Consider the following 22,425-nt stretch of genomic DNA (forward strand, 5'->3'; position numbering starts at 1 on the left):
TTCATCTCCCCCCACCCCCCTTCAAAGGCAGGTTGAGTTTGAAGCTTGGCCACTTTGGCACCAGTCTTTTCATAAGAGGGCTCAGCAGAGCTTTTCGTTTAGAGACGTTTGCAGCCTTCATCTTGCCCCCACAATCCTCCTCATCCTCCCAGGCTGACCTGGCGTGTGCAACATTATAACCCATCGTTACAGCTCACAGAACTGGAAGCCAGGAAATTCTAACCCCACCTGGCAGTGACTCCGTCTGCAACTGGGGGCAGATCATTTATGCGGCTGGCCTGAGGGCCCTTACTGGTTTAATTTGAGCAGTGATACTGACCGACCTTACTCACCGAGAGCGGGTGAGGCTGCCCTTTGTTAATATTTCCCTTACACTCTGGAGAGAGAAACCCACAGCTAGAGAGTCTAGTGATGTGTGCAAGTGATCAGCCAATCAGGCGATAGGTCGGGTTGCTCATGTGATTGCTACAGGTGCATGTGTAGCAGGGGCAAATGCACGTGCAGATTAGGCGTGCAGTGGGGTTTTGCAGCTGTGCACACATCTTTCGTGAAAACAGAGGCCAGCAAATATAAGGGCTTGTGTCACTAGCTAGGTGAGGTAAGGGCAGTGCAGGCAGACCCTGCGGTGTGGGGAAGTTGCGTGGGGATGATGCTGCGGGGGAGGGGATACACGTCTGAATGATCTCACGGAGGTCCGGGACGCACATTTCCGTGTTGTGTTTAAGCAGCCAAGCAAGAGAACAATGAAGCCGCTTCCAGGGACTGGCTTGGCTGGGGCAATAGCCTTGGGCAAAAGGGGCTGTACCCAGGGTTCAGGTTGCACTCCAGGCCAGGTGGGCTGCTGAATGTAAAGTGCAGTAAGAGAGCGAGGAAGCGCAGGTGTTACAGGCACACGGGGGAGGGTACAGCCCCTGTCTGCAGAGGCTTCTGAATGGCAGCGATGCCAGCAAGGCGTAAGCAGCCCTGCCTCCCACTAGAGGACATTGTGTTCCTGTGGCCTATGCCCTCGCCTTTGATCCTGCACTGCGGTGCGTCCTGTGATGCCCCCTGAGCCCGCCCCTGAAGACGCAGTTTCTCCTCATAAATCTGCTCTCTCGTCACCTGCTCCACCCACGCGGGCAGGAGCAGCGGAGTCCGAGTTCAAAGCGGTGCTAGGAAGTGCGATTTGTCCCGCTGCGGGTTGTCGTGGCGTCCTAGGACAGTGCCTGGCCCACCCACTGCAGGACAGACCTGGGCTTCTTGGTCTCCAGAGCCAGGATCTGCCACTGCCACTGTGGGCCTGTGGCTCACAGCCCCATCTCAAAGGCATTATATTATCTTAATCAGCTCCTCCCCACACAAGACTCCTTCTCAGAATGCGGAGCCAGCAGCTTCCAAAAATCCTCCTCCACTCCCCATTCTAAATTTTCCCAGGAGCCCTCTGGCTGGGCCAGATTTTGGAGCTGTGCAATGAACATTAGCAAAGAAGTGCAAGCACTGGTTTGTTATTGTAGGGTTGTTTGAGGGCTTGGCGGCTTGCATAAAGTATTTTCTTGGGCAATAGAGCAGTCATGCTTTCTACTAAGGGTACACAGGGAAATACTTTGTAAAGGGTTAAGAAATGGTTAATAAAGTTGTAATAAATGGTTAATCAGTCATTGCAGATTGTAACAGAATCTAGTAGGTTGCTTATAATCATCTGTAGCACCTTCTAGTGACACGGAGAGACCCATCTGCAACATACTGCTCGTGTCTGTAACATGCGTCTATCACCTGTTAAATATTTATCAACTCTCTATAAACGGCACCCTTCATATAAAGGGTGACACATTTGCTTTGTAACCATATTTAAACAAGTACATCAGCTTTTTAAACTGATATCGGTATGGGGGGTGGGACTCTGTTGAAGTCAGGGGTCTCCTATGAATCTTTAGGGTCCCTTTCATTACTGGGGAGGGGAATTCTAGGGGTTCATGGAGGCGAAGCTCTGATCACACTCACCAAACTCAGGCATAGTAGGGGCGGGTGTGAAAATGCCCACTGCTCATCACAACTCTGATTCCTGAGCCAAAGCCCCCTCTGCTATTATAGACCTGATCTCCCTGCCCCCCAACTCCACCAGCATCCCTGAGCCCTGCTCTGCAACACCTCCTGCTGTGGTGCCATAAGCTTCTTCTGAGAAGGCAGAACCATCCGTGGCAAATTATGCGGCTCCAAAGTTTGGACAGGGAGATATGGGAGGATGTACGTTGGTATTGTACAGGGAAAGAAGACACCAATCAAAAATGAAGAGACTAGACCAACACGCAGGCCTGTGAAGAAGATAATGAGGCAATGGGTTGCCCATGTTACCTAAAGAAGGGATGGCAGATGGAGAACAGGAGATGGATCATCAGGTAAGGAGATGGGAAGACACGTGGGGGCTTTGGGGGACCTCTGGTCAAGTCTGGCTCGGGCGGGCAGTGTCATAGTGAGCTCCATCTCCAGCTGTCATGCTGGCACACATCCACGTTCCTGGCACGCACAGAGCTCGGGTTTGGATAAAGACAGTACAGAACGCACAGCTCACCCTTTAAAGGCGAAAGGATCCAGCGAATCCATTGCCATTCAGCCACGCTGCTGGGGCTGTAACGCTACGTCACCATGCTTGAATCCTCTCTCTTGGAAGGGTCAGATCAATGACCAGAGACCTGGTCTCGTGATGTCCTCTTGCAGTAGCATTTGTGTGGCATCATCACACCCTGACACTGGGCCACGACTCTGAGAGTTAACCCTGGGATCACGTGATATGGGACAGACCAATGAAAGGTGGTTCTGGCTTGCAAGTTTCGGGTCAGGTGCCACCTGCAGAACAAGGCTAGCAAATGGAATTGTAGACTTACCAGTCCTCTGTATACCAGGGGCCTGCTTCTCCTCTCACCTTCACTGGTGAGAATCAGGAGGGATTCTGCTGACGTCACTTGAGTTACACGGATGCTGGTGATGGGTGAATCAGGCACTCGTCTTGATTCCCATGGGGGTCACCTGCCTGACAGCCCTGCTGTAAAGACACACAATGAATAACTAAGATACCCTGAGCCTTTCCTGCACTGACCCAGCAATTTCTTCCACTCATTTACAGCAGGTGTCCACTGGGTGGCACAGAAAGCCTGCGGTGAGCTGGCTGAACAGACTCCCCTAGCTCAGCAGGTCTTCAGCGCCTGCAGTTGCGTATTTTGGCTGTAGCTGGGGCTGCTGCGAGCCCCAGGACTGACTCTGTGGCCCAGTGAAATGCGAGGTAAATCAGCCATGGATAAAGGTAAATGGGAGCCAGAGACTAGCTGAATGCAGGAGCAAATCCCGCTTGGTGCTGCCAAGGTCACAACTTCAGAACCCCCATTAGTGTTTGGGAAGAGGATCAGTTACTGCCTGTGGATATCTCATCTCAGACTGCCAGCCCAGATGGTGGGATCTCTCCCCTCTCCTCCCCTGTGCAGATGATTGGAAACACTCGCTGACGCTGGGGCCAAGGTTTTCAAAGGCAGGCGCCTAAAACTCGACTCTGGGGGCACAGAATTTTCAAAAGCACCTAGGAATGGGAGTCCCTTTGATTTTCAGTGGAGCCTGTGCTCCTAAACCACTTAAGCACTTCTGAAAATTTTCCCCCTTTCAACCCTTCAATCCTTATTTAGGCTCCTGCTGTTCAAGGGTCCTGAGTCTTGTTCTAGTCCCCGAGGCTGCTCTAAATTACGCCAGAGGTCAGCTCAGTCCCGGATTAGCCCTAGGGCCAGGGAAGCAGAATGGTGGCTCACAGCCTCCTTTCCCCTGCACTGGGTCCGATGCAAAGAGCAGCATGGCCAGACCCAGCGCCCTGGCTTCTGAACCCACTGGATGCTAGCCAGACTGACGAGCATGGCTCCGGGGCATCGGGTCTGGAACGGCTCAGCTCCGCTGCGCAGGGTAAGTGGTGAGCACAGGTGGCGTTCGCCAGTGCCTGACGCTTCAGCCCAGGGGGCTGACTCAGCAGAAGGGAGTCCAGGTGCAACAGCCAGGGTCCCACCCCAGGGACCCAGCATAGCTCCAGAAATCAAAACACACATGCAGGAGCCAAAGGAAAAAAGAGTCCGAGAAATGTCTCTCCTCCAGGCTGCAGTTCAGCCCAGGGGGAGCTCAACTGCCCCACGGGTGCCAATTTCGAGCCCTTCCCCTGAGCCTCCGCCCACAGGTAGGGGGCAGCTGAGCTGAGGTTAACCCCTTATACACCGGGGACCAGGTAGTGCCTCCAGAACCTGCTGCCCCAGTAGCCTGCCCCGTTCTAGAAGGAAGTGGCTGAGGTGGCCGAGAAGCCAGGCCTGCGAGCTGTGGTGGTGGCTTTCCAGGCCAAACCCGAGGGCCCGTTCTCTACGGGAGTTTACATTTACGGCACCAGACCTTGGAGCCTGGAGCTGCTCACTGAAGATCCACTGGCTGGGATATTTGGTTCCTCCTGGGTCATGCTCTCCAGCCACTGAGGGACAAGCCCCTTTTGCTCCCAGACATTTGCCAAGTGTCTGAGCCTTGCTCACGCCTCCTCTCCCCCTGCTGCTTCTCAACCTGGCCTCCCAGCGTCGCTCCGCGAATGTCCAGAGCGCCAACCTGCAGTACCTCGGCTCTTCCCATCCGGAGCCCCTTTATCGCTCTCCCACTCACTCCTGATCTCTTCCAGGCTTGGCTCCCCCCTAGCTCTGACCTGTGGCCACTCCAGATCGCCCCTCCCCCACGGCATATCCACGCATATTGTGCTGACATTTGCCCCCAAACCGATCGTTCCTGTCCAGACGCACAAACGTTCAAACCGCCACATGGTGCTCCCCTTCCCCAAGTGGACAGTGAAGTCGCCGGGCTCCTCGGTCTGGATAAAGCCAGCAGGCTTTCGCCCACTGGCTCACATTGGGCTCTGACTCACCACCCAGGCACACCCAGCGCATTCATTGGTTGGCCTGGCACAAGACAGGGCAGAAGTTTGCAGGGGGAGGGAGGTTTCCTTGCTGCGCAGCAGACACCTGTCTCCATCAATGACGTTCACTGCAGTTCCCCAGGGCCCTATTCCAGGGGTTGGCATCCAGAACTTGCTTTCTGCTTTACAGGTAGGTGGCAGTCCAGATTTAACCCTGCCAGCCTGCGCGTGGAAATGGTACTTACCACCCCCAGCCTGTGCTTGCTCCTACTTTGATCAGTTAGTGATCCAGAGCTCCATGGGCTGCATCCCAGCTCCTTCCAGCCCCTTCCTCTAGTGAGGGATTTTCCATGCGCCTGCATGAAGGGTTACATTGCTCCTTGCAGCCTTCGCTCACTTTCTTCACCTGCTTCTATTCTTTTCACCAGCTCTCCAGAAATAGATTTACTTGGGGCCCTGAGAGTACCAGGCCCTGCCCCAGTCAAAGGGTCTTTCTATGAAGTAACGAGTCACAGGAGCTCGGTTACTTTCCCCAGTGCTAGTGAATTGCAACAGACACATAAATCCTGGGAGCAGCAAACTGCAGTGACAAGGTACATTTCCCTTCCCCGGCCGCCCTGCAGCTGGGACCATAGTAACCAACAAGCCTTCCCCTTTGGACAGTCGCGTCCCTGGGGACTGCAGTGTTTTTTACTTGGGTTGTTGATGATTCATAACTATAGACAGCAAGGACCCATCCACGATCAGTGTGAGTGGCAGCAGAAGGGGCCAGTGCTTTGAGAGCCATGGTGGCCCAGTCCAGGGGTGTGGGCACAGGGTGGTGGAATGAACAAAGGGCTGTGAAGGAATATGCATAGGAAGAGCACATGCATAGGAAGAGTCCCTGGAAAGGGTCATTTCTTTAACGTTGGATCAGCTGAGGCTGCTGGAGATGTATACATGGTCCACAAGGGACATTACCCCCTTCCTGCCCCGCCCCCAGACTACTGCTGCTGGGAACTAGGAGACAAGAAGGCCTCTGCAGCCTGTTAACGCAGGTGACTAAGTTCCTTGGGGTGCAGAACGGCCTTGCACCCTGTCATGATCCTTCCTGCAGTCAACTGAAGGTCAGTGATCGCTCCAGCCCTCTTCAGTCCTTGGTCAAGACAATCTGAGAATGCACGTAGATTTCAGAGCGATTTGAAACATCAGCGCTTAATGCAAACGCTCAGCTCAGTCTTAACTACGGGGTCACTAGTGCTCCTCTTTAATATAGCACTGGAGAGCATGCAGCCAAATTCTGCCACTTGCTCGGCAGCACAGAGACGATGCTACTTTATGCAGGGTGGATCATGGAGGGATGCAGTCAGGCTGCGGATGGGGAGTTTTGTGTGAAGCACCCGTGGGTGAGTAACAAGATTTCAGAGCGCTCACAGGGTGAGGGCTCTTTTGACCGGAGTCAGCTAAGTCCTGGAGCATCTCAGCCCCAGGTGAGACACAACAACTGTCTTCTCCTTGCAGCCCTCTTGAGCTCACCCAAGGTGCCCTGGTGACACGGGAGCCAGCCAATCATACCAGAACTTCCCAAAGTTTGAGGGCTTGATTCTCCATGGCATGGTGATGGCTGGACAGTAGCGCAACCCGCCTGAAAGATGGGGCAGAACCGGGCCTTGGGCGCGATGGGAAGCCAGGTTTGGTTCAGGACCTTTTCACTGTGTTGATCTGGAACCCCAGGTGCTTTCTTCCTGAGGGAGAGCCTGGTCTAGTGTGCATAATGCAAAGGGGAAACCGGACGAGAGGGAGAGGAAGGTAGGGCTCAAAGGGAGGCAGCTGTTGCTTCTCTGTACCTGGATTGTAACTAGAGCTGGGTGAAAATACAGACAACTCAACAGAGGCCTGGGGGAATCTCATTTCAGGTCTTGTTATCAACCTTAAATCCACACCAGGTTCCCCAGGCTTTAGCGGGAGCCTGAGACAAGTTGGGAGCGAGTTTGGGATGATTTATAGATTGAGGTGGCATCTCCCTTCCCCCGCCCTACATTCTCAATCCTCCAGTCCCTAGCTCTGCCAATGCCCCTCAATCCTGAGCACAGCTTGGCCAAGCCGCTGAATTTAGTTATGAGATGCTGGGTCTTCTGATTGGGGAGGATGGCTTGCAGGCCTGTGAGGAGTGAACCCCAACAGTTGGCAAATCCCCCTCACCACCCAGCAGGTAAAAACAGCTGCATTTCAACTCGCCCTGTCCTCACAGGAGGCCCTCTGGCTCCCATCTGCTTCCATGCCCATCTAGGAGGGCACCGCCATGGCTTGTGAGCATCCATGACCAGCTCCTTGCCAGCTGATGGAGGTGTGGAACTCCAGTGCCATAACGTAGCCAGACAGGAAATTCCTTCTAAAGAGGTGTGATTGCTGGAAACGTCTCCCTGAGAGATGCCGCAAGCAAACATTACAGCATTGCCAACCCTCATGATTTCATCCTGAGGTTCACACTATTTGGTGATTTTTCTTGAAGCCCCAGGTCCTGGAGTCATGTGATTTCATTAAAATTTCCTCTTTCACTAAAAAAAAAGAAAAGAAAGACATTTCTAGCTCTCATAGTTGGGACATAAAACTTTAAGCCGTGTCCCAAGTGCCCTGTGACACATGGGGACTCGTTAATAATATTGTAGCTGGATCTAACACAGGTGAGTGTCTCTGTCCCATGAATGGGAATGGACATTTCCCCCTTGGGCTGTGTCTGGATAGCAGAGCCACCCATCCATGGAAAGAGAGAGGATGCCCTTTCTAATAGTCACTCCAGGGTTGCTAAGAGACAATGCCAGAGTGAGTAGCCTTGATGTACAGCTACACTGCAACAAAAGACCCGCCGCACAGCCACGGCTGGCCCGGGACAGCTGACTCAGACTCTTGGGGCTCGGGATTCAGTGTAGATATTTGGGCTCAGGCTGGAGCCAGGCTCTGAAACCTCATGATGGGGGTGGATCTCAGATCCCAGGCTCCAGCCAAAGCCCAATCATATACACTGCTATAAGCTGAGCCCTGGGAACAGGAGTCATTTGGCCCAGGCTGTGAGGCTTGAGTCCGTGGGTTTTTTATTGCCGTGTAGATGTACCTGTCACGCTGTCTGGAGTGGCTTAGGAGCATGCGTGCTACCTCAGGGCAGACTGTTCAGGAACAGGGCACAAGCCCCAAATTGTCTGTGTGTTCTACACTTCGGTTTCACCAACCAAGAAACAAGTGTAAACTCCTCCGGCAGGCTACAGCCTTACCAAGGCAGATGGGCATTCCGCTCCATCTCGTCACCCAGGCAAGCCTGCCTGAGTTGTAGATGGTCACTTTTCACCAAAGATCACAAAAGATTCAGGTTACTCCCAATCCCAAAAGGCCCGTCACTGACCCCAGGTTAATTTGCACCTTAGATCTCACACCAAAGACAACGCTTATAGCCAATTGCATAGTAAACTAACTATTTATTAACTGTGGCCATGCCTAAACTACAGCTTATGTTGGCAACCACCCCCTTGAGTGACATAAGTTACACTGACCTAAGCACCAGTATGGACAGCGCTATGTTGGCAGGAGAGCTTCTCCCACCAACACGGCTACTGCCCCTTGCAGAGGTGGTTTTATTATACCGATGAGCGAGCGCTCTCCTGTCGGCATAGAGCACCTCCACCAAACGTGCTGCAGTGGGGAAGCTGTGCATGTAGATAAGCCCTAAGGAAAAGAAATGAGTGTGGTCTGCAAGGTTAAACAAGGTAAACAGACCTACAGAAATGAGTTGCACCATGGTTCTTAGCGAAGGAGGAGAGGATCTAGGGTTTCGAGGGTTGGCTTGCTGCCTCTCTGAGCCTGTGTTGTCCTCCCCTGGGTCCCGGGCAGGCTTGCCAGGTGCAGAGCGGAGTGTGGGTGCTGTCACCAGGGCGACGGAGGCGGTTTCCCATGGGATTACCCCAACAGGAATGGCTTGCTTGGATTGCTGCAGCTGACATTTACTAGGTGCGAGTGGAGGGGCGGGCCCAGCGCTGGCCCTGAAACCTCACAGGAATGTTAATTGGCTAAAGCTGTGGCCAATGCAGAGAGGTGTGGAGCCTGCCGGCCCAACCTCTGTTTGCTATTAGGTATTGAGGGTTTGATTTTGTATTGATTTTTATGGGTGGTGCCGGCGGCTTTCCGCCTTGGCTGCTCTTCAGACAGGACAAGCGGCAGGAATCCCATTGGCTTGCAGAGCGCAGGAGATGACTTGGTGCTGGGTTTACAGAACAGGGCTTTTACAGAGCAGCCTGGCGGGACGGATCCTCACCTCACTGGTTTTTGCAAGGCTACATAGTGCTTCTATCCCGCCTGTCCATGGGGTGGGAGGTGTCTCTAGGCACTTTACAGCTGTAAATGAATTAAGCTGCGCGATGCCCCCTGGAAGTCAGTAACTTGAGCAACCCTACAATAACAAAGGACCATGCACAGGCAACCACATAACAACACACCATTTTCTGTAGCCTTGGACATACGATCAACAATACATTATTATGTCAACAACAATCCAATGAGTGCAGCACTCATGAGTGACCCTACAATCACAAATCCATGAGTGCAGCCCAGGGTTCACGAATGACTCTTCAATGACAACCCAGCGAGAGCAGCCCAGGGCTTATGAGTGACCCTACAATAACAAACCAGTGTGAATGGCCCAGGGCCCGTGAGAAACCCTACACAGCAACAAACCAACATGCACAGGAGCAGGACTTTCTAGGGGAAAGTGGGGGAGCAGAAGATGGAAAACAACACATAGGGCCATCCGGACACAGGCAGGGAGGTGCCTTTGAGCAAGGCCAAGTCTGGCGGTGGGGGAAGCTCTAGTCTGGGGGATGGGCCTCTGGCAGAATGACATTCCTGCCTGATACACTAACAATAGCATATGACAAAGGACGAGGCTTCACCAGGATATCAAAGGCCTTGGGTGCATTGAGAAGTGGGACACCTAGTCCAGATACTATCAGCTAGATACCATGGTGATAGACGCTTGATAGATAGATAGATAGATAGATTAGATAGATAGACAGAGGGCATGTAGGGATAGATAGATAGACAGATAGATAGAGGGGGTGTTTGGAGACAGATAGATAGATAGAGGGGGTGTATTGGGACAGATAGATAGATACAGGAGGTGTATGTAGATAGATAGATAGATAGATAGATAGATAGTGTCTGGGGATGGATAGCCAGACTGATGGATGGATATTGTTGTGATTTCCCTTCATGAAGCAGGTTGGGGCCTTTAAGTGCCCTTCAATATAAATATTAAATAACAAGAAGGAAAGCTTTTGCCACCGGCATCCTGGCCGTTGAGTCCTGGTCTGCGAAGTTACAGCAGGAATCCATGTGGACTGAGAACCCTCCTTAGCCAGACCCGTTCCTTCTCCTTTTCTCCAGCTCCGTGCAGCACACTCAACCAAGTGCCATCCTGCAGGAGTCCGGGTGCCTCTCTGAAGCGAGGCGCAGTGCAGAATGTAAGCTGGGGGACAGCTGGAGAATAGGGACCTGGAGACATACCGGCCTGGCCGGAGTCTTGCACCATCTCCTCCCAATGCCACTCGGGCGATGTCAGTGGAGTTACTGTCGATTTACAGAGATGGCAGATCCAAATGAGGCTGCAGCTTTGCTGCTGGCTTTGCTGCACGGCCCCGGACAAACCACCTGGGCCAAGGTTTTCAAAAGAGGCTGGTGATTGTGGGGACCAAACTTGTGTCAGCTTAAAGGGGCCTGATTTACAGAGACTGGTTAAAAATCAGGCCCCTTGCAGAGAACTCAAGTTGCACCCCAAAAATCACTAATCACCCTCGTAGAGCTCTGCCTTGGCCGCTGCCTGCCTGTCCCCCCAGCTGTGGCTTTGCTTTGGGGTCCTAGGCTGCAAGTTGCTATCAGTTCAAAATGCAGAGATCGCCGCCTCTTGCTGGTCACTACTGTCCTGTTGGTTCTTTGGGCTGCCCTATCAGTCTGTCAGTGTCCGCATGGCATCACTTGTCCGACAGCGTGAGCTCCTGGGGCAGGCAAGGCTTTTTGTTCTGTTTGTACAGCTCCTAACAGAGTGGGGTCCTGGGCCATGAATGGGCCTCCTAGTGCTACCGTAATACACCTAATAAATAATGTACAGCACCTGGCACAATGGGGTAGTGGTCCATGGCTGGGGCTCCTAAACTCTATCATAATACACCTAATAAATAATAATCAAGTATTATTATTCCTGCTCTGGTCAATCTCTAACACTCCTCCCCGCAGCTAACTCCCTTGGCTCTCTGTCCAAACACCCAAATGCTCTCTTCGTTTAGAAACAGCTCACCTGCCTGCCCGCCCAATGGCCCACCTCCCCAGCGGGGCTCAGGGCCCCTCCTTCGCTGCACAGGGCCTCGCTGACTGAGTGGTGTCGGTTCGCTGAAGTTTGGATGCCTTCCCTGATGCTGGTGTTTTGGCACCCCCCGCCTCTCCCCCCCGCTAGGTTTCAGAGTAGCAGCCGAGTTAGTCTGTAGCCAAAAAAAAAGGAACAGGAGAACTCGTGGCACCTTAGAGACTAACAAATTTATTGGAGCATAAGCTTTCGTGGGCTACAGCCCACTGCATCGGATGCACAGAATGGAACATATAGTACGAAGAGATATATACATGCAGGGAACGTGCTAGGGTGTCTCTGGAACAGACCGTGGGGCCATGGATTTGACTTTGATGTTCTTATTTTAATTTCTTACCCGGCTGCTGGCCCCAGCGTGCCATGGGCAAAACTGGCACCAACATCAGCTGCTCTCAGACAGCACCACCTTGTGCTAGTTTAAAGGTACAGCTTCTGGGAGCTACAGAAACCCTGCTGCATTACCACCGCTGTGGGCCAGATGCTGACCTCCCCCCCCCTCCTGATTTAACAGAGATTTACACAGGGTGTAAATCAGGGCAGAATTTGGCCCTAAGGGCATAAGGAAGGAGGGAGGGGCAGGTGCTGGAAAAAAGAAAGACACCCATGCTTTCTCTGCAGGAATAAGCCTCATAGACCCTGTACACAACTGTTCATTATGGTTTTCATTTGTGTCATTAGTCCCGCACTGCAAGGGCAGTGATTTCTCCACAACAGGGCGTCAAGGGGTTAAGAGCTTATAAATACCAGCCCAGGTGCTAAACAGCTCCTTGTGTTGTTGAAAACTTGCCTGGACATCGACACACACCGGGAAAAGACGGGCGCAGAATTACACTCTTGAGCCTCGGTTTGAATTGCATTGATCAGCGTATAAAACACACACACACACCCAGCAGCAAGGAATGCGAGTACCAGCAACAAAGGGGGAAAGAAAGGAAAGGGGGTGGAGTGGGGCACAGAAAGCCTGTGATTTGTTTGGGAAGAAATTTACAGCCAGTGAGTTCATAAAATCATTGGCCTGCTGGGTTTGTCACGGCAGGCTGCCCCCTTTACAGGGCTCGCTTTCCTTTTTACAATAGAGAAACGCTTCAAAAGAATCGTCGGCAATTAGGGCTCACTACGGGGATGGAAACCAGATGTGCATGTGTGTATGTATGCGTGTGTATTCTGTGTATGCAGCCATGCAACAGGGCCATAAAACAAGGCGGGGGAGGGGAGAGAGATGGAGCAGCCCTGGAACAGAACCACAGCCGGGGTCCCGTCACCAGCAGACACGTTGTGTTGGTGGGATCGACCTCCCCTGGCCTTCCTCTGGCTTAGGCGTGGAGAGCATCCCACTCCTGGCAGAGGCTGGTGATGTCAGTTTTACCTTGGGTCCAAGGGACTCCCACCATCCTGCCAGGGAGCCAAGGGAGGGCTGAGCTGGGCAGACCCATCTGGGGATGCCGCTGATCTTATCCACCCACAGCAGCTGTAGAAAAATAAAACCCTTATAACACACATTTCATTTGCAAAAGCTACTTTTCATTTGATCTCTCCAGGATCCATAGTGCCCCTGTCCCCAACGCCCCATGGGTGGAGCCGCCCGGGGCCCCTGTCCCCAACGCCCCACGGACGGAACCGCCCGGCTCCCCTATGCCCCATGCTGGGCCTGCCTTATACCCCAAGCACAGAGCTGTGTCTCTCTGTCCTGGCACCACAATCTTTCCTGCCCTCTGGCTTTGATTTTCTGGTGTCCTGTAGCACGTTAACGAAACTGCTGAAAAACAAGGCAGCCCGAGTGAGGGCGAGAGAGGGGCGGCAGAGCTCGAGCCGGCCTTAGCTGCAGGTTTGGTTTGCGCTGAGGGAGCGCGCTGCGTGCTGACATGCAGGGGCCCTGAGTTCAAGTGATGGTCTTGTGCTGATCCCCAGCCTGGCCTGGGTGAAGGGTGCGGAGCCTCTTACTGCCACTCTGCGAAACAGCCACCAGATGGCGAGAGAAACCAGCCTTAGCCCCCCTCCCAGCCTTCAGCAGAGCACCTGATCCCGCTGAGTGGCTCAAGGGTCCATCTGCCCCAAGGTCATTGCAAAGCGCTGGGTTTGCTGCTTCGGCAGTGAAATGCACCCTGAAGGTCATGCGTGAGGCAGGGGCAGAGGGCACGTGCTGCTGGGGCTCACCCGGATGGGGAAAGGATTCCCGGCCACATCTGGAGTCAGCGCGAGGGTGGAAAGAGTCCAAATCCCAGCTTCTGGCAGTGGCTGGCTTCCGTTTGTGGGGTGGTAGGAAGCGTTTGACTCTGAGCAGACCGGTCCCTCTTCCTCGTTACAGTCCCTGGGCTGGGAAATCACCTCCACAGCTGACCGGGAAGAATTCCGGAGAGGGACACGATCACTTTAGGGGGCGCTGAGATTTTAGGGCCTGACCCGGGTGTAAATGAAGAGTGACCCCACTGGAATCAGTGGGCCCCATCCACTGTTGCTCTTGGGCCCCTTCGGCCAATTAGGTTGGTGCAATGAGAGTGTAGGGCAGGATACCCCAGGAACAGGGCACCACTACCCCTGGTACCACCAGCTCAGGCTCCCCTCTGCACCTCTTCAAGGCACAGGGGACTTTCTGGGCTGGGGTGGGGGAGACCAGAGGAAGGAGCGGGCCTCGGCTGGACAGGAAGCGGCATGGGCAGAGCTGTGCCCTCCACAACTCAGCACTCCAGCAAAGCGCCATAGGGACCACTGGATGCCTCACTGGATCCATGCTAGCCCCTAGCCATCCCTGAACAGCGTGAGTGGGAGCTGCCTCCCCGCTATTCCCATGTAAGTGCCATCACAGAGACAAATTGGCCCAATGACTTTAAAGAGCAAAGGGCCAGCGTACGAGAGATCCAAATCAGGACGTGAGTCCGTGGCTCTCTGGACACGTTTGCGGTTCTGTGTGGTGATGGCTGGGGTGACAGCGGATCACTCCAAGCCAGGTAATTTACTAACTCCTGAATTCTGGTTTGACATGCAATCACTGGGGCACAGCTCCTCTGCCGTGCCCACAGGTGACCCCTCTGTGGCCCAGCGATGGAGCTGCTTGGGTGACCGGATGGGAAAATAAAGGATGTGATGAAGCTCTTTGGACTGCTCCCTGGATTAGAGCAGGAGAAGCAGCCAGTGTCCTGCCTTCATGGACAGCTCTGCGATACAAACCCAGTGCATGCAATTGAGGAGGAAGGTTATTAACATTGACACATTTCAGTGCAGACTCCCAGTGGTTTGTTATTAGCAGCAAGAAGGTGATCGCAAGCCAAAGCTCTAAACACACCTGAGTTTGAATTTGAAATCTGGATTTAGATTCAAATTTTGCGAGAAGACACCAGGGAGTCTGAAATTAGCTTTCTTGATGACTCAGCTAGCTTTATAAAATGTCTGGGGAGAAGGTGCCTTTCTATTTATTTACAGAAATTATCTTTATTATTATGAATTATTATTATTAATTGAAGATCTAATTTCAAATAAAGAGGCCCATCAAACTACCAAAGAAGCTAGGATTTCCCCCTTTTTGTTTCAATTAAATGTTTCCAAACTCAAAGAGCACTTCAGCAAATCAATAACACACCCGTGAACATGCGGTTTGGACTGCTGCCCCAGCCATACATCCTTAGTGCCAGCCAGCAAGGTTTGATCGCATTCGCTGAACAGTCATAAAACCCCGGCTGGGACAAGAAGGGTTGCTTTTGCAGGAATGGTGGAGTTTCTGACTTTAATGACTCTCAGCCCCTTTTTAATTTCTCTCTTTAAAATGCCAAGAGGCACCAAGCCCAAAATGAGTTTTAGAAAATTCCTATAAAAGAGCTTGTAAGTTTCTAAATGCCTCTGAGCGTCCCTCTCTTGGAATTAGAAAGGCCACCTCCTGAGCTGTTCTGGCGGCATGGCTAAGAGACTGGCCTATTCAGGTGCTTATATCGTGCCCCACCACCATGGTATCTGGCTGCACGTCTGATGAGCTTATCGGTCCTCAACAGGATGACCTTGGAGCAGTTTACAAACCTGTCATGAAGCATGAAAAATTACAGGGACATGGTCAAGTCGTTCCACAATGCAGGCTGCCAAAAGTAAGATGGGAAGTAGACGGCATTTGCAAAACAGAAGAGAAAAGTTCTCCTGCTTTGTGGTTTTGCTTCAAAGCTCCTTTGCAGCCTGGGAGCCCAAACTCAACATCATCCTGATGCTGCAGGAGAAGCAGGAAGTGAAGTTGACTATAAACAGTGAAGAGAAATTGTCAAGCCCAGTTCTATTGGTTAAGCTCAGTGAGGTGAGAGGGGAAAGAAAAGAGCAACTGGCGACAAGTTAGTTCAATTTAAAAAAAAAACCCAAAACTTTCAGGGTGAAATTTCCCCCCACACAAAGGGACAGCTGTCTGCACCCTGCATGGCCCCCAGAATGATTTAATGCTTCTTCCAAATATTGCCACATTAGGGAATTTCTTTGTTGTAGCTTATCTTTTTTAAAGCATAGAAGATTTAATTTTAAAAACTCTCATGTGGGCAACTTGTACTTAAGTGCATGCTTAACTTTAGGCCTGGGAATTGCTCCGCTGAAGTCTGTGGAACGACTCACAGGGATAAAGTTAAGCACATGCTTAAATATTTTGCTAGCTCAGGGCCGTTAATATTGTTCTTCTGAGTGCTTCTCTTTGCAGCCTTGGCCCTGATGTAGCAAAGCACTTAAGGTCACTTAGAAATAAGGTGCAGATTTTTAACAGTCAGGGTCACGAAACGTTGGGGATGTGGCAGCTTTTCCATTACAAAGTCTTTAAATCACGATTGGCCATCCCCTTCTCAAAGATACACTCCAGTTGGGCTTCATGCAGGACTCGCAGGATGATGATGTCTGGGCCACGCTATGCAGCAGGTCAGGCGAGAGGATCACAGTGGTCCCTGCTGGCCTTAATATCTGTGAACATTAACATGGGAAGTCAATGGGCTACTCGGGTGACTTCAGAGCTGTGCTGGACCAGGACTTTAATGGATTTTAATGTAGCTTTGTGAGGCCTGTTACAATGCTGGTGCTTCTCTTTCCCCTGTTTGAGTGAGCAGGGCATTAATGTGGTGGATGTGATTTTTCTTTTCCCTTTTGTCATCAGCCAACCGATGGAAACAGAAGGTGAAGAGATGTAGCACTGGGCAGACTTGGACAGCCTCTGGCAATTAAGAGCTCTTCCATCCCCACCCCCCTCCCACATGTTCTTCAGAAAGCAACTCAGGAGCAGGCTTACACACCCAGCCACACTCAGGGCTGGACTACCAGGGAGCGTGTCCAGCCCCATCGGGCCGGGGAGTTCCAGCATGGAGGCAAGAGGAGCTAATGTTAGATCCCCAGCAGTCCCTGCCCCTGGCGCCAAGGAGCCGACCCACAAACAAAAGCCAGCTCTGCGGCCGGTTTGTTGTGTTTTCCCCAGTGGTTCGGTTGTGTTAATACCTTTGGGGTTGGGGTCAGCAGTACCACAAAAGCTGGGTTCCATTTCCTTGACATTTCCTTGGGGTTGAGATGCTTTGCCTCTCCACTGTAACTCTTCCTGCCCTCCTACATTCTCAGTGATTCAGAAAGAAAGAAAGAAAGAAAGAAAGAAAGAAAGAAAGAAAGAAAGAAAGAAAGAACAGTCTGAAACAGGCATCAGAGCAATTGTAAAAGTGCTTTCTGCCAGCTGCTAGACTCCTTGTCACCAATCTGATTGGTAGACTAAACAGCGGGGACCCAGCCTGATCTCTCTCTCATTCTCCCCCCTGGTGAGACAAGCCCTGCAGTGCAGACAGCTCAGGCTATCTTGGAGAAATCAGCACCATGGCGCTCCCACGTCTTGCTGAAAACAGGAGTTTTGGTGGGCGCAATGGTTAGCATCAAAACTGGCAGCAAAGTCATAACGGGAAGGGCCGGGGGACTCATCAGGCGGCTTGATTGGGAACAGGGGCGCGGGGAGGGGAGCAGCCTGTCTGGTCCAAGCGAAGCCAGGCAGACCCAAGAGAGGGAAGCGCTCGCCGCGCTAGGTATGAAATGTCCAAGAATCCTTACGCTGGCTGAGCGTTCCCCTCCCGCTCACCTTGGCGGTGGCTGGCGTTGCCTCGGGCAGTGGTCGTGGAATGTTCCATGGGCGCTATCGATGGGGGAGTCCCTGGCATTCCTTCCTTCCTATCTGCCACTTGGCAGGATTCAGTTTGCCAGGGATTTGCTGCGTTAAGGCATGCTGTCCGTGGGCAGAGCTTCCAATGAGCTGGCTGTGCTTCTGCCAGGGCCAAACAGTGTCCGGAACGTCTCTCCTCCCGACGCACGCAGCTGGGGGTTCCCGTTGGCTGCGGTGCGCCATAGCCAGGTGGGTGATAGATGGGGGACGTTTACTCTTTGAACGCCTGCTGCTGTGATTACCTGAGTCGTCCTTATTACTACTCCTGGCTGTGTCTTTTGCTAGATAATATGGGTTACTTCCACCCGTCATTCCGCGTGCTGCGAGGGGCTCCTAAGGAACAGCTGGTTCCTGTCGTCTGGAAGGGACGCTCTTATCTGACTGCCAGTTTCAACTCATGAGGAATCAGCACCTCTCAGGTGAGGATGGTTTGTTTGCCATCAACAGGAGAATAGCAGGGGGTGTTATCTCACTAGTCACCTTGTCGTCTGGAAGAGCAACATCAGATATCAGGACTAGCATCCCGTTGAGGCACGGGCTCTGACGGCAGCAATGCACGGGGGCTCAGACCCTGGAACTCCTGAGTTCCCATTCTGGATCCACCACTGGCTTGCTGCGTGGCTTCAAGCAAGACACGTACACGCTCCGTGCCTCAGTTTCTCCATTTGCAAGATTGGGATAATAAGCTGAGAAGCCTCCTTCCATTCTCTCTCTCTACAGTCACTTGCTCTTACCGACATCTGTGTGGATGAGGGTGTATATAACACACACATCCTTCCTGCTGCACCTTCCCCGGCTCATTGGAAGAGTCTCCATACATAACATGCTTGAGGTCAAATCCCCAGGCTAGCCAGGCCCATTCTTTCCTCTCCTCTCTCGGAGCCATTGCTATGCTGCGGGGCGCTGGGTTTGCCTGAGGCACTGGTTGGGTTATGCTCACTCTGGAGGATCACTCTGCCAGCACCGTCAAAGCTCACTGTGGTGGCTTGGGCGGAAGAGACGATCCGCTCCAGTCTCCGGCTTCTTGTCAGTTCAGTTTGGTGCTACCTAAAAAAACCAAGCTGGGCCTGCTGTGCCCATCAGCTGGCGACACGCTTGATCATGCTGAAATATGAAGCAGTAGTAGCCGTGTGGATAGATATATGGCTTCTGTTGCTCTTATCTCCTTTCTCCCGGGGGAGTAAGGTTTCCATAAGGGCTCTGTGCCGGGGACACTGAGCACACTCCATGGGGAGATGTGGTTCTCTATAAATCACAACTTCCCATGATTTACACCGAGGCTCACAGGTTAGGTAACTGCAGTAAACAGAATAAACAGAACTCAGGCTGGATTTATGGACCAACCCAAGGACCTTTAACCACAGAAGTAGTGCACTTTAAAGCCCCTTTTCGGTTGGTTCGCCCTTCCCCACCCCCACCGCCCAGCAACTGATGGCTTAAATACATCTCCCCAAACCACCAGGAGCAGAATCTGGGCTGGGATCCAAATGCTACCCTGTTATTCGTCTTATCTGAGTAGGACACCTCACAATTCACCTCTCAGCTACCCGCTCGCACACACGCAATATTAGGTAGCCAGGTAGTGGGGCCAAATTCTCAGCTGGCACAACTCATTCCCGTCAATGGACTTACACTGTCAGAGAATTTGGCCACAAATTCAGATCATTCAGAGGGTTCATGCCTAAAAGCTATGGTCACTAAGTGCTTATCAGATTATTGCACAATAACCATTCCGTGAATCCTGACTTGATTTCTAACATGTAGGCTACAATGAAAGGTGTGGGCTAGGCATGCTGCTGAGACAGCACAGGGCAGATTTAACTGGCTTCCACAAGGACACATCTAACCCCCGTGAGTGAGGATCCCTGTGCCCAGGGCCTTTGAAGAGGGCAGCTGCCATTGGCTTCGCTGGGACACAGACTGATTATCTGATTATCCCCTATATTTGGAGAAGCATGTTCAAATACATTCATAAATCTCCCTGAGGTTGGAACTGGAGCATGCTCGGTGTCTGAAGTGCATTAAGCCAAATACAAAAAATCTGAGAACAACTGACTGATGTACGCCAGGTTTCTGCCATGAAAAAGAGAGTAGAAGCTAAGTTTCAAATAATTACTAACAATAAATGCTTAGCACTTCCATAGTGCTTTCCATCCATCTATCCATAGATCTCCAAGCCCTTTCCAAAGAGGATGAGTTTCATATTCTAGTTATTGTTTCAGAAGAGTAAATACATTTTCTGTAAGGGGTCTATATATTCAGACACTACACCCTAAAATGTATAAAAGTTTTAGTGAGAAATCCTGTCACTAGGGCAGATATAAACCTGAGTCCTACAAATGTCCCTGTCTAAAGCTAAATGAAGATTGTTATCTTCTGTAGAAAATGTATTATGTTTCACAAATAGTCAACATGTATTTTTGTCTCTGTTCATATGGATCTTGTATCACAAGGATATTGATCTTACCTTCTGGAACTTAACGTGCAAATGGCTGGATTCTTCTGCTACATTTTTTTTTTGCATCCCATTTCCCAAAGCATTTTTCTCTGTTTGCTTCACAGAAGCAGATCTTTAAAGGGACAGAAGTGCAATGCGTTAAAGCAGAGCCAGAGAGAAGTAGCCTGTAATTTTCCTCAGATAATCACGTCAGCAGTCTGTGTTTCTCTGAGCATTCTGGCACTTGCATGTGCCAAGCCTTTAACTTGAGTGTGCAAATGATTGTGAGTGCAGAAATGCAAGAGCAGAAGCCAAGCTGAAGACGTTGGAAAAATTGACCTTTACCTTAGTAGCGTGGATGCATCCCCACACGCATCCACCACTTAGAGAAAAGACGGGTAGTTCAAAGTTTGTTCCTGGAATCCAACATTACTAAATCCTCCCTCACTATTCTAAGGGGGGAAAGCATCCAGGAAGGCTCTGCCTTCTCTCCGTCTTGCACATCTTTATTTAATTGTACTTAAAGCTAGGTCCCACATTTGAAACAGAACACTTTAAATCCACAAATTGTTTTTAGTCCAGGAGACCTGCCAAAAACTTGGTTTAATACATCTTTAAACTGCCCTTTCCTCCTGTTTCGGAGAGGCAAGATGCAGTTATTTAATTACAAGCACAACCTCTATTGAAGAAACCTTTCGAATAAGGCTGGTGTGGAAATGCATCCAGCTTTTTCATTGTCCGACAGAGATGCTGCAATTAGCAAGTGGATCTGGTGTTTGCATTTGGCAAGAATTGGTTGGCGCTGCTTTGGGGGAACAGCTGAGTGGTATTGCCAAAGTAATCCATAAACTCTGGCCTTCTTGCTGGGGTCACAGTAGCCCGCTAAGCTACCCCGTTATAGGAGGCTGAAGCCTGACTCCTCCAGTGGGCTCGAGATTCCTGGAGGCTTTTTCGTGCAGAGAGAAGCTGGGATGGGAGGAGCTGAGCTCTCCACAATGCAGGCCAGCAACAAGAAACAAACGACGAAGGAAAAAGGGTGGGGAGGAACAGTAAATATTGGCTCTGGAAATAGCCTTCGGGCAGCATTTTCTTTGGCCTGCTCAGTCCGTGATTCCTGCTTTCCCCTGCTTTGGCCTGGGATGCCGGCATCAGTGGCCATGGAGCTGTGGAGCTGCCCAAGGCGAATGCCAAGGGCAGACAAGGAAAGCCAGGATTTGCCTTGGTTGAGCTTACCCTTGCCTCTCTATACTTGGGGGGGGCGGCTACAGCAGTTGCTGGGCAAATGCCAAGTACAGACAAGATCACTGGCACTCAGCAGGAGTTTGGTACATATGATACCCTCCACATAACGCTTTCCTTGCTGCTTTTTGCTCACCCAGGCTATTTAGGACTTGCTGCTTGCTCACGACCACCACTGTCACGTCCTGGCATTCCATCCTTGTGCACAAACCGTCCACACGCCCTGCTGCTGAGATAAAGCCAGGCACAGCTCCGCAGCCACGAAGGGGTTAACGAGCTGCTGAAGCCGCCTGGAAAACCATCGATGTCAAGGGGTCAGCTCCCCAGCTGGTGTAAATCAGCATTTGCTCCATGGAAGGGGCTATACCAATTTATGCCAACTGAGGATCTGGCCCGATGGGAGGTGTGGGTGCTCAGCACCTCTGAAAATCTGGCCCAAAGGGGGTCTTAGATTGGGCCCCCCAAATCAGAGGAGCCTAAACTTTGATCAACAAAAGGAGAGTTCTTACAATGCCCTTCATTGCAGGCATGCTGCGAGGCCCAAGGAAGGTCTGTAATGTGCTTTAGGGGTCCTCGGATGAAAGGTGCTGGGCAGAAGATGCTGAGCTGCTGATCTCACCATGGTCACCTTGAGCTGTCCTCTCCCCATTCTGCTTTTCATCCTTCTGACTCACATTTGCTGTGTCATGCAGGAGAACGGAGGCTGGAAGCTTCCTGGGGCGGAGAGCTTGTCTGGACTTGTCTTTCCTTTGTGAAGGATCTAGCACATTTCTGGGCACACAGACTTCATAAAAGAATAATAATCAATCCCTTTTCTAAATAGATTCTTTGGTCAAAATTTTCCCTGCAGTCACCTGCAGCTCATCAACCCTTTCTTTTCCGGGGAGCCGCACCTCACCCCTATCTGCATTGCTCATCAATCTAGTGGAATGCGCAGGTATACCATGCGCAAGCAGCCTATCCTAAATAGCCCTGGCAGACAGCTACCCTCTGTGGCCCTGTTTGGACACAGACCTCCTTCTGAATAAAGGGAGGAGAAGAGAAGAGAAATAATGGAAATGGATACAAGCAGAAATGTGTCTAATCTAAACAATGCTTTCCAGGATTTCCCATGAGACATTAGTGGGTCTTTAGTGGAATTGGAGGACCAAAGTTCTTCTTAAAGGAGACTTTCCCAGTTGGGGAGGAAATCTTTCCTCTACAGTCTGTCATGGTCCCCTGGCCATTTTGCTGAGGAAATAGCTGTCTCCTCCTTCCAAACTCTGCTGTGAAGTCATCATGCTGCGTTCATGATATCAGCATCATCACCAGGACAATCAGCATCATCTCCAGACAAC

At 51.5% G+C, this 22,425-nt stretch overlaps 1 long non-coding RNA gene across 6 annotated transcripts in view; it reads right to left on the reverse strand.

Moving 5' to 3' along the window:
- Positions 1–11,426: 11,426 nt before the first annotated feature.
- Positions 11,427–22,425, reverse strand: part of LOC142072937 (uncharacterized) — a 69,412-nt gene continuing 58,413 nt past the window's right edge. For 4 of the 6 annotated variants that reach the window (XR_012669548.1, XR_012669550.1, XR_012669552.1 and 1 more), the window contains one exon: positions 11,427–12,744. This is a non-coding gene — a long non-coding RNA (uncharacterized LOC142072937). Of the gene's footprint in view, positions 12,745–16,473; positions 16,818–19,845; positions 19,983–22,425 lie in introns of those variants that run through there. The other 2 variants (XR_012669551.1, XR_012669549.1) reach the window with 2 other exon arrangements.

This window comes from Caretta caretta, chromosome 8 (genome assembly GCF_965140235.1).
Source record: "Caretta caretta isolate rCarCar2 chromosome 8, rCarCar1.hap1, whole genome shotgun sequence".
Classification (NCBI taxonomy): domain Eukaryota; kingdom Metazoa; phylum Chordata; order Testudines; family Cheloniidae; genus Caretta; species Caretta caretta.